Genomic DNA, 12,886 nt, shown 5'->3' with positions numbered 1-12,886 from the left:
AGGGCAGAAAGGGGCTGCCTCTGAGGAGCAGGGACTTGGTGAGCTCTCCTATAAAGGTGACCCGTAATGAAGAAAACAGTAGCTTTGATGGTCCGTAAATCTATTACACGGAAGGGCAATTTTAGATTTTAGCGTAGCCACTCTTTGTTTCTAAATTAAGTTCACAGTGGTGTTTTGGAAATAGAAATTAAAGTAAAAATATGATGGCCCATAGTTCACAGGGAGGAACTTGGAAGTCAGCATTACCATAAGCCTTTGATAACTTAGGTTTGTCTGCTGAGATGTCACTGAACGATTTAGCATTGTGACTAGGGGACATTCTTTAACCAAGAGTCCACCGGTACACTGCCACAGAGAGTGAAAAGGGGGTGCCCAAACCAAGCTCTTTAGCCCAACTCTGTCCCCACTAATCCATTTGACAGATAGAGACAGGTGGCCCAGTCTTCTCTCAGACATGCAGGGAGTGAGCAACAATCTAGTCTTGAGCTCTCTCTCCTAAGGGTCACTGGACAAGTTCAATAGTGTTACATGTGTCTACTCCCCTCTTCCAAGCCAAGGTTATAACTAAATTCATAATGGAAATACTATGTATTTCTGGGCTGTTGAGATGTGAGAAAATCCCAGAATGAATGGCTCTATTTTACAGGTGGGGCCAGCTGTTCAATTATGTTACTGCGTCTCATCTCTGATTTGTAGTCTACGTACATACACATATTTGCCATTGAGAAATTGAACTGTGACTATCAGGGGGAACAATTAAGTAACTAAAGCTCAAATCATAATATAATTCATCAGGAATTTGTCAAATATATCGTTTCTATCAGCCAGGAATCATAACTGTCTGACTGTTTAAATATCAAGAGTATACAGTACAAGATGGCCTTGGGCATCAGGAAGTTGCTCAATGGCTTTATTATCCAATGTAATTATTTTACTTTATTTTCTACTGTAGGGGTTGTGAATGTCGTCTACTATGATTGAAGATGAAACCAATGTAAGATAATAAAGATGAATACACGAAGCTCTCCCCTTTGGCTTTTAAAATACCATTTATTTTATAAAAGTACCAAGGACTACCTAGAGAAGAGATACTGCTCCTACTCAAACTCTAATCGAGAAAGATGGACTGTTTCTGTTTCACCTTATTCCTGCGATGAAAACCATTTAACAATGCTCACTTTCATTTATACTGTGGAGAATTTATATTTAAACATTCAGATAGCTTTCTTCCAAGAGTTTATTGTTTTTGCCATCTGTGACATTAACCAGAGAAGACTTGTAACCGAAAATAAAATTCTGAGCACATGATTAAATGGCCTCATTGTTTGGGACCTTGATTTATATTTTCGTGCTCCATCTAAGTTTCTTCAGAGAGAGAAAGCAACGTTGGATGAATATGTGTGTTTAAAAAGACATCTGCTGTCAAGTAGCTAGCCATGTCTTGGTGCAGTTAGCCATGCTTCAAAGGAGTGAGCGAGGAAGCAATAGAAAGAGTAATGTCTGATGACTTAGCTGCAGTTCAGACAACTATAAAATAAATTCCAAGCTATAAGCACACAGTCGAGAATCATCTCCGGACACATTGTTTTACAAACATCATGCACCATCCTGGCAACCACATTTAGTGATGATTTATTGTAAATTCCTTGCGATCTGAGTCCATGAAATATTTTAACCCCTTTTGTGGTTTCAATCTAGCACTGGCTAAGCAGTAGGTATTCAATAATTACCTAAATATTCTTGGTTGATTGTTTTTTAAATCCCCAGTAGTTTATTGATTTAAATTAGCCCATTGCAATATTTACAAATGCCTATAATAAGATGAAACTTGCTCCTTTCTCCTATCCTTTGGACACGTTATCAGGAAGAACCATTCCCTGAAAAAGGACATTATACTTGATGAAGGGCTAGCCCAAAAGAGGAAGCCAATAAGATGGATGGACACAGGGTCACAATAACGGACTCAAACATGGATGATGATGATAGCGTAGGTAGTGTTTCATTCTGTTGTATGTGGGCTTACTGTGAGCCAGAATGGGCTCAATGACACCTAAAACAACATATACTATGGTGTCCAATAAGGAAAAATATTTTCTGCTGCTATGGAAACATCAGCTTGTAGGAGCTGTATTCCCTAAACTGATCACATTCATCAGCGATTTTACTCAACTCACCAATTGATTTTGTCTGAGGAGAGAGAGTGAGAGTAGGCATCCTGGGTTTTTCAGGACATGGGACTTTAATACTGAAACCTATAAAGTTTGAGTTAGTCATCCTATTCTTCACTAATGACTGACCCGGACCATGTTCCACTCCCCAGGATTCTTTACGTAGTTCCCCTCTCAGATGCTATTGAAGAAGACCACAGCTATCCACTTTACATCTACGGTGGGCAGACTAGCCCTTTCTGTGATACTAAAAATGGCCACTGCTTCCACTGTCCAGTACAATAGCCACTAGCCACATGTGGCTAGGGACTGCCATTTTAATTTCATTTAATTTTAACTTAACTAGGCACAAGATCAGCAGTTCAAAACCAACAGCTGCTCCATGGGAGAAAGAGGAGGCTTTCTTCTCCTGTACAGAGTTACCAGCGAGAGGCCATTCTGCTCTACTCCTATAGGAGCACTGGGAGTTGGAATTGATTCAATGGCAATGAGTCTGAGTCTGGGGTTTGTGGCAGGTGGTGACTCTCTTGATTAGCACAAGTATGCCTAGTAAATTGGACGTGTGGCTGCAACTGGAAACACCTAAAGGGCTTTAAAATATGCTGGGGCCCAGGTCACACTCCAGATTGATTGAATCAGACTATCTGGATGGGAGACACATACCATTCACCAGGTAGGCAGGGATCTGACATCTGGAATAGACCCAGGACCTCAAAGCATGGTCTGGAAACTGACTGCCTCCCAATAAAACGGAGTCTGTATTAGTAATATACAAACTTGAATCACACACACACACAAGCCCCAAACACATACACAGATACTCAAGTCCCAAATAACAATGCCTGGGGAAGGTATTGGCATCTTCCTTTTAAAAATAAACTTCTTACTTGTGAGGAGTTCTGTATTTACAGAAGCATTATGAAGATAGTGCATATCCAGTATCTCCAGTCATTAACATCTTACACTAGTCTGCTGCACCTGTTATAAATAATGAGTCTATACTAATACATTATGATTAAGTCCACACTTCATGTACCTTTTTCAATGTTCTACCTAAAGTCTCTTTCCACCCCCAGGATCCCAGCCAAGACACAATATTCCATCTAGCTATCTTGTCATCTTGTCTCCTTAAGCTCCTCTTAGCTGGGATGGTTTCTTGGCCATGATTTGAGAAGTAGGGACATCAAACAAAGCATCTATGTTTTTCCTTCCACAAAATGTCGTTTCTCCCAGGAATTATTGCATGCAAATCGAGCTTCCCCTGAGTCTATTTCAACTCAGTGGTACTTGTGCTTGACTATGAACCTAAGGGTTAGTGGTTAGTATCCACCCAGTGGCACCTGTGATTTTCCAAGACTGTAACTCTTTACAGGAGGGGAAAACCTCCTCTGTCTCCAGTGGAGCAGCTGTGGCTTTCAAAGCACTGACCTTGAGATTCGCCGTCCAACGCATGACCACTCTGCGGCCAGGGATCCACGCACAGTGCGTCCAGGTCAGTGATAAGCCTGTTGAATAAGTGTTGAACTGCTACCCACCAAGTCTGCGAGTTAAACCCACCAGCCACCCCCCAGGAGAAAGACGAGGCTTTTTGCTCCTGTAGAGTTTACAGCCCACTCTGCATAAGGTGGCTCTGGGTCACACTCCACCCCATGGCAATGGGTTTGATTTAGCTGTAGCTGAGTGAACACAACCCATTGCATTTCTATTTTTAAGATAAGATGATTAATTTTCTAGCATCTTTATGACTAGAGGTAGATCTGAAATTTAGAAACTGGGCCACCTATAAAACTGAAACTAAGGCCCTTTCTGTCAAGTCCACTCCAATTCATGGTTACCGTGTGTGTGTGTGTGTGTGTGTGTGTGTGTGTGTGTGTGTGTGTACGCATATGTGGGGTGTGTGTGTACATGAGCCACTTGAGGCTATTTTAATCTACTAAGAAACTGGAAGACAGAGGAAAATTTCTGGAAGCCAGAATTTTAAAAGATGACTTAATATCACTTTTCAAAGAGACAGAGAAAGAAGCTACAAGTATACATTATCGAAAGTGAATTCTGAAAGAGCAGGGGAGAAGGGAGCCTCTTATTTTCAACAGGGAAAATTAAAACTGCCAAATTTCAATCTGTATCTGCCTTGCTCTGGCCTCTTACTCTCTGAGTAGCTGCAAGAATTCAGAAGATCAAGAATGTTCAACCTTCCACTCGCTCCATTTACTTTCTTCTTCAAATTTTCATAGCAAGCTTCACAAACCCTAAGTCTCCTCTTTCCCTCACAGCACACACACATCCTCTGGGCCTGGATGCCTTCTTTGTTCTTATCCCACTAATAGTTTGACCTTAGTTTGAAGTCTCACTCAAAACATATCTGGAGATAATTTCTGATTAATTTTTTGGTGTGGAGCATGCTCTAGTCACCCTGAAAGATTCCTGCAACCCCTTTATGCATTGCATGCCTTTACATTCTCTCCTATTTGTCATACGCTCTCTGGTAGGCTGGATGTTTCTGGAGGCAAGGCATTGGGTGTCAGAGTGTTGGTTAGTCTCAGGACACTCTGCCCTTCACATTGAGTGAGAACTCAGGAATGTGGTTGAGCAATTCCCTATTTACCCCAAACCTTAATAGAGCTACATCGACCATCTCGGGCACAGTTATTTTCAGAAAGTTTTGCTAATTTATTTTAAGAAAAGAATAGATAAGATGCACAAGATAAGGGAATTTCTGTGACTCAAGACTTTCTGTAGCACATTTTAAGATGATTACAACATCTTTGCCCTGTTTTCCTTAAACAGAGGGTCACTGCCTGGTGTGCCAACCTTAGGTCAAATATATGCAGGCTCTCTGGTAACAAGAACTGCCAAACCCCTGTGTACCCAACAGAGGCCTTCTGGATCCAGCCACCTTGGCCATGATTTGAGAAGTAGGGACATCAAACAAAGCATCTATGTTTTTCCTTTCACAAAATGTCGTTTCTCCCAGGAATTATTGCATGCAAATCGAGCTTCCCCTGAGTCCGTTTCAACTCATGCTGCCCCACACGTGCCAGAGCGCAGCTGTGTGCCATGAGGTTCCCAAGAGTTGGTTTTCTGGATGTAGATTGCTGAGCTTTTCTCTCAAGCGCCTCTAGGTGGACTTGAACCAACCACCTCTCTGTCAGTAGCCATGCGATTCCCTGGGCGGTGCAAGCATGCCTGGCTACTGAGCGAAAGAACCTGTTATGAAGGGGGCAACAGCTTCACTGAAGGAGTTTCTGTTTTGTGACATGATAGGTCCCTGACGTACCCAAAACTCACTGCCCATGAGTCCATTCTGACTCATAGTGACCCTCTAGAACAAGGTAGAACTGCCCCTGCGGGTTTCCGAGACCATAACTCTTCACAGGCGTAGAAAGCCTTGCCCTTCTCCCCCAGGTGCCTTAGTGGTTAGCATTTGGCTGCTCGTGGAGACGTCTGATGTTTGAAACAACCAGCCTCTCCACAGGAGAAAGACGGGCTTTCTATTCTTCTAAATAGTGTTTCACAAATTACAAGGGCAGTTCTACTCTGCCTTAGAGGGTCACTATGAGTCAGCATCGACTCCAGGGCAGTTTTGTTAGTTTGTTTGTCTCCTGCAGCACAGCTTGTGGATCTGAACAGCTGGCCTTGCAGTTGGTGTGTCAATTCACTCACAAAGGGTCCCGACTGACTTACTACCAACCAGTCACTCCTTACTTCGAACCATTGTGACTGCTCTCTGGGCCAGCCTTCTTGGCCCAGTACCAGTTGCTGCAGAGCCCTTTCTACTTCAGGGTGACCTTGTGGGCTTCAGAGAAAGGTGCTCCACAGGTTGTAAAGGACTGTGACCTATGGAAGACAGATAGCCCAGATTCTTCCTGGGTGCCTCTGGTGGATTTGAACTGCTAGCTTTTCACTTAGCAACTGAGCACTTAATGACTTACACTACTGAGGGGATCCTGGGACAATCTTACAAAAAGAAAAATGTTCCTTAAGTGTCATTAACCAACATTCTCCTCACGACAGGCCTTGAAAAGAGGGAGTGGCCTGAACATTGGGAATACAGCATCAGAATCACTTGAGGTGTTTGTAAAAAGGTACACTGACAGGCCAGACTCTGGAGTGGGACTGACGGTATGTATTTAAGCAAGAAGCTCCCAGAACTGCTGGGACCGAGGGAGAAAAAGAGTGTGACATAGGACTCTCAAAATGTAGACCAATACCAAGGTGTTAGTTACCCTTAGCACCTTCCAGGTGCCAGGGTCCCAGTCATTTGCCTCAGAAAGCAGCATGAATAGAAGACACAGTCAGGAAGGAGCCTGGACCAGGCTGGAAGCCCATGCTCTACTTATGGGCTGAGCCACAAATCGTTCGTGGGCTTTGAATAGGTCACTGACCCCGCTGGGATTGCGTTGCTCCCCTCTAACTGTAAGTGTGTGGGCACTGATCACCAAAATGTTCCCTTTCCATAATCAGGGAAACGCCTGTTCAGCCGCGGAGCAGTTCAGGGTAATTGAGTGTTTAGGCAGAAGTGAGGACTTAAGGGATTCATGTCCTCTGTGTCTCTAGTGCTTTCTAAAACATTACATTTGAAAATAATTTTTAAAAAAAGCGTAAATTTTCCTGTTGACCTCTGGGAGGTAAAAGGCAAAGAGGTGATAATTTACACAAAAGAAAAGATAGAGACACAATGATCGCAGGAAAGCTCCAATGATAACCGCAGTTAAAACGCTGCCCAAGAACCCCAGGAAACGGCTGAGTGAATACCACAGTCACGTTACAGAGAGGAAGACACGGAAGTGCTGGTGACTTGCCCCGATCCCAGCCAGTAGGTGTTGAAGCCCAGGGCAGAGGGGATTCCACTGAGCATGGCCAGAGAATCCAGAGAGCAGAGCCTACCCATGATCAAAGACATGAACTGTTTAAGTGTTTTGAAATTAATAGTGTTCTAATCAATGGCTTCCTATCAGTAGCCACGCTTAGCCTAATAAACCCTGGTGAATACCAGTTGTTGTTGCTAGGTACCACTGAGTTGGTCCAGACCCCTAGCAACCCCTAGCAGACCCCTAGCAACCCCTAGCACAACAGAGCAAAGCATGGCTGGGTCGTGCAACAGCCTCATCATTGTTTCGATGTTTGAGCCCACCGGGTGCTGGGAGCTGCTTAAAAGCTGAACGTCCAGAGCACTGTGGGCAGCACTATGGAAGCAGTGTCTCCTTAGAAAGACTGAGGCTTGCATGAGAAGAGCCAGAAAGAGCCAAGAGGCCTAAGTGGTGTGGCAGGAGGGTAGACTGGGCACCAAGAGCAGCCCAAGTGTTTACGCAATCCTTAGTTTAGCATCTTACATACTTGAGCTCCTAAAAGGAAACTAAGCAGGAGGGACCCTGCAAGATATCTTTGGATGCTTCAAGAATGCTAAAAGCAGCAACTTGGAATTCAAAGCATTCACTTCCTTTTCCAGCAAAATTGAAACCCTATAGGGTCATTTTATTCTGAGGACCTCCCTCCTACTTCTTTATTCCACCCCCTCCCCCATCCCAATTCCTCAAAGCTCGATTGGAATTTGAGATCGTTGGAACGGGCCAAGATTCTTATAATCTATGATGAAAGGCTTCACGAAGTTGGAGCAGGCGTGTGTGTTTTCAGATGCATAGGATTCAAACCTGAGATTCCACCTTATTTTGAGTCTTTGGGGAGATTATCCAGTGTCTTTGCTCTTCAGCCTTCTCCACTGGACACTGGGGATGGATGGCCATTGGGCACTGTGAGGGCTGATGAAGCGCACAGAGGACTACTCCATGCTGGGGGCTCTCACTGTCCTTGGCATTGTGCCACTTTCCCGGTGTGCCTGCGATCCACATGCCGCTCAGGTTGCATCCCAGCAACCTGCACCCATTACCAGAAAGTAGCCGAACGGTCTCCGCCTCGCAAAGGCAGAACAGGAACATAAAAGCTATGCCTTTCAAAGCCAACAAAAGGAAAACAGGGTAATGATAACTCCACGGCCGACCCATTTTATTGATCGTCTTGGTTTTCCTCGGCCCCACACCCCAACCTTTGCCCTTTGAAGCTAAGCTTGACATAAATATAAATGTTGATTTCTTTTCATTGAAGGGATATCATGGGAATTGGTCAGCATGAACACCATACTGCAAGGTATAGTTTACCCAGAATGCAAGCAGCAATGGTTTCCAGACAGCAATGCCATTTTTTTTCCTGTAACATAAAACAGGAAGTAGGGATTTTTTTTGCTGTTGTGATCTTCAGGGGCTTCGTGGTTCTGACATTTCTTCAGACCTGTTCAATTCGGTGCTTCTTGTGTATGCAGCCGTTTGCATTAAACGCGTATTGTGCATACTTCATTTATCTTTAAACAGGCCTTTGAAGCTTAATAACTTGGATATGGTAGATGTAGCAAGGCTCATCGATCCACAATATTAGACAAACAAGAGTCTCTCAGTGTGTGTGTGTGTGTGTGTGTGTGTGTGTGTGTTCAGACCTCTGTATTTAAAGAACTTTCTCACTTGGCAGCTAGGATGTGTAATATAGGCGTTTGCATCGAGAGACAGACCGTTGGGAAATCTATAGGTCGTTTTTGGTCACTTTGGGTTTAAAACTCATCCCCAAACAATTAAAATATTTGTTTTCCTGGACCCCTCACAACAAGAATTTATCCCAAACTCACCAGTGAATGCCTTTGACCGGGCCACTCCCCTGGCCGGAGAGGAAGTAGGCCCAGCTGGTATTTTGGTTATGCGCTTGTCAGTGGAGGACTTTTGGTAGAGAGGAATAGGAAAGTCTGGCTTCTTTGGAGAACTGTATGCGGTAACCCCTCCTCCACAAGCCATCAAAACACCACGCTGGAGAACCTTGACTTTATAAGGGAAGGCAGCTTCTCAATCTTTTCCTGCTTAATTCTCACTGGCTGGCCTGGAGAGAGGCTCTGCTAAAAATGTTCCAGGCAATTGTTGAGTTAGGGATTTCTGCCCTCTCTTCTAAGAGCAGAATGTGCACATGTACTGCCCTTCGTCCTGGGTCTCGCTCACCCCTTTTAAAGCCCTCTTTTTGGAACGTGGACGCCAAGGTTGGATTTCCCAGGCTTTGAGAAGAAAAAAAACATGTCTTGGTGTGCGTTTTGCCTCTTGGGTAAAACATGACATTGTTCGATGCTTTGTTTTATTCTGTCTTTTTTCCCCCAGCACGAACAAAAAGAGAATGAAGATGCATTGCTGCCAGGTCTGACTTATGGTGACCCTGTGTGTTACAGAGTGCATAAGCTTGCTTGGCTGCCATCTTTATGAGAACAGCTTACCAGGCTTTTCTTCCGCAGCACGGTCAGGCAGGTCTGAACCACCAACTTCCTGCTAGTAGTTGAGGGTAAACCATTTATATCACCAAGGGAGATTTTCAGACCACATTCCAATGGAAAATGGATTCTCAGTCTGGGAGGTAGACTCTCCCTCTAGTTCAAGAGAAGCATCCCAGGGAAAATAAAATGAGAAGGACTTGGAAAGCTATGACCTGCATTGCATACCAACATTATGGGACATTGGCAGAATGGTGGTGGCAATCTTGCTTTGAAGGTAAGAAACCTAGGTTCGATTCCAGGCCAAGCTGTCTCAAGTTCAAAAATCAGCTCTCCCTGAAGGGAGGCTTACCTGTTGCTGTGATGCCAAGGGGGTTCCAGTGGTGTTTCCAGAGAACCATAGACTAAAAAACAGGTCCAGCCATCACTTCTGATAAGAGTCCAATCAAACGCATACAATCACAGCAGTCCAAAACCCCCAGCCTCTCAGGAGATGGTGCAGGTAGAGCAGCACTCTGTTCTGTTGTACATAAGGTCACCATGAGGTAGGGGCTAACTAAATGACAGGTAACACCATTAAGACAAGGCCATCGTTCCCTCCCGTACTAACTAGAACTCAAAAAGCAAACACTAACTTTTATAAATAGGCCCTTGATTGCTGAGCCAAGAAGTATAATCCACTGGTGGCGTCGAGAGAAACTGGAACGCATTACTGTTTGCATAGGGTTAAAATAGAATTCTCAAATGCCCCAATCGCCTTACCTTCTCTCTTAGCTCCTTAAAAAGGCCTTCAGTGCCAGTGCTCCATCTGGGAAAAACAACAACCAAAAAACCGTACTTTGGAAGAAATACGTACTTCCACATTCTGGTATGTCTTAGAACACAGCTGTCATTCTGCCCCACTGGGGCTGTAATGCGTCTATTTTGAAAGCTGTTCAACATCCAAGACAAGCCCCAAATGGCCTCATTGCGGGTGTGCGGAGATCTTCAGCGCTGCAGGCATCACTTGTCATGGTCATCTGGGGGCTGGTTTACTCTCGCTCATGTATTTTGGATGCCTCAATGGACTTCAATCTCTCAGATCAATTTCTCATCCAAGCCTTTTCTGGACTCCCTATCACCCTACAAAACTCAAACCCCCAAACCAAGCTCATTACCATTGAGTCAATGAGACCCTATAGTGGAACTGCCCCTGTGGTTTTCTGAGACTGTACATCTTTACAGGAGAAGACAGACTCATTTTGCTCCTCTGGAGCAGCCGTTGGGCTGACCTTGTGGTTCGCAGGCCAATGTGAACCCCACGGCACTACCAGGGCTCCTCCTCCCCCACTAGCTCCTGCGATATATAGGGGGATGTCATGCTACCTTTCCCTCATGAGGTTGATATAGTTTGCCGTAATATGTGATATGTGATTGTATTTCATTGTATCTCTACTTCCCCAGAGGGTTGGAGCAAGGACTTGATCTTCTACCATTCTAAGTGTCCATGACCGTGCCTATCCATGTGAAAAATACAAGAGGGCTTCAAAAAGTTCCTGCAAAAAATGGAATGGAATGGTTATGAAATTTTCCCAGAAATGTTTTGACACGCCCTCATATTTCTTACATGGATGGTGCTACATTATAAACTCTACTTAGGCCTTTATGATAAATGAATGAATGCATGAATGAATGAATGAATGCCTCTTACTCATTGTAAAGCTGGCAATTTTTTGGAAAAGTATGCTGATAGCAGACCTCTGATATGACTCCATTCATGAAGGAGGGGAACATAACTGTAGAGGAGTTTTACCATGAGAACAGCGCTCCCAATATTTGGGCTCTCTCTAAACCCACGAGATTTGGTGTTCAAGTGCAGGATAATATGTTCAATAACACTGGTTGATTTCTTTGCATTTGGACCGAGTGCCTACCACCCACAGGCAAAGTCACTTCCTTGTCAGCTTGCTCTTCAAGGTGCTTGGCTCCGATGATTGCCCCTTCCTCCATCCTCCAGCGATCTTCCCCAGGCCGCCTAGACTCTTGTTGACCATGATGGTTTTCTGCGATTGAGTTTTCTATGATTGCACCCTGTTGCTGAGCCATCTCTTGGCTCTGTACCATGTGACCCATCCAGAGCCCATGAGTCCTTGGAGCTCAGGCCCCTGCTGGTCAGGGCAGGCCTTCGGTCAGCAGCGCTCAGGCCATCTGGGTGGGTCGACACGTTGTAGTCAAGTGTAGACTCCATGTTGTAGTCTGACTTACGGTGACTCCAGGTGGGTCAGAGTAGACGACGCTCCAGAGTGTTCAGTGGCTGACTTGTGAGAAGTAGATTGGCAGGTTTTTCTCCCCAGGCACCTCTAGGTGAACCCTAACCTTTCTGTCAGCAGTCAGGCATGTGCATTGATTGCACAAACATGCGAATTTACATGTCTGTTTTGTGTATTTACAGAAACATATACATTCAGAAACTATAATTTGGTTATATTTTAAAACTGAGGTTGAACTAGACATTGAGAAAGCCCACGAGCATAACCTGGCTAAAGTGATATTTTTTTAATTGTCTTGAATCTGTGGTAACAAAACCAGGCTCTCTAGAGGAAATTAACAACAAATAGAAAATTGTTCGTAGCTTTTCCCCAAAATTTTGAACTTGAGTCTATGTAGGTGCTTTATTGAGACTAAACATGAAGCCTTATACAGTTAATTTAAAGGAACAGAGCAAGCAAATGGCATTGCATGAAATTTATTGAATTTATCATTTCCTAAATGAGTTCTTATGGTAGCCAGATAGATTGAATAATGATTATTAAGTAATAAAAAACATCTTCGTGAAATTCCACCTGACTATTTCTCTTAGCAGAGCTCACTTAAGACTGATAAAATAAATCTCTTTTTCTCTAATTAGGGAACACTTTGTAATATTCTAATGTTGACAAGTTACAAAATATGTGACATGTGGCTCCTGCTTTTGAATAATACTTCATTGTATTCTCAGTGATTCACAGGAGCTGTGGCCGAGGAGGCAGGGGGGGCGACAACCATCTAGGATAAGCCGCAGAGAATTGAATGCCTGAGCTGCCCGTCTCTGGAGCTAAAGGAGCTGAGTTTAAGTCTCCAGTATGCTACTTGTTGATTTTGTAACCTGGGGTCACTTTTTTCATCACTGGGAAATGCATATTTTAAGTGAGGGAAATGGTGAGGCTATTTTAAAGTTTAAATGAGTTTAAATGTGTAAAATTTATTAAATGATGCTGATGCAAATTTGGTTAGTGTAAGACTGGACATAAAATTAGTACTCAACGTATTCAACCCTTCTAATAGGTTGTATGAGTATCACGTGAAACTATCAACTAAAATCAAAGTGAAAGCAGTGTTTAAGTAATTCATTTTTTCAAAGGACAGCTTTTTGAGCAAGAGCAAGCAGTGATTAAAAAAACGTTCA

This window comes from Echinops telfairi, unplaced genomic scaffold (assembly GCF_000313985.2).
Source record: "Echinops telfairi isolate 266 unplaced genomic scaffold, ASM31398v2 ScPeMD7_70;HRSCAF=299, whole genome shotgun sequence".
NCBI classification, from domain to species: Eukaryota; Metazoa; Chordata; class Mammalia; order Afrosoricida; family Tenrecidae; genus Echinops; species Echinops telfairi.
The sequence above is the reverse complement of the archived record's forward strand: the minus strand, read 5'-3'. Positions refer to the sequence as shown.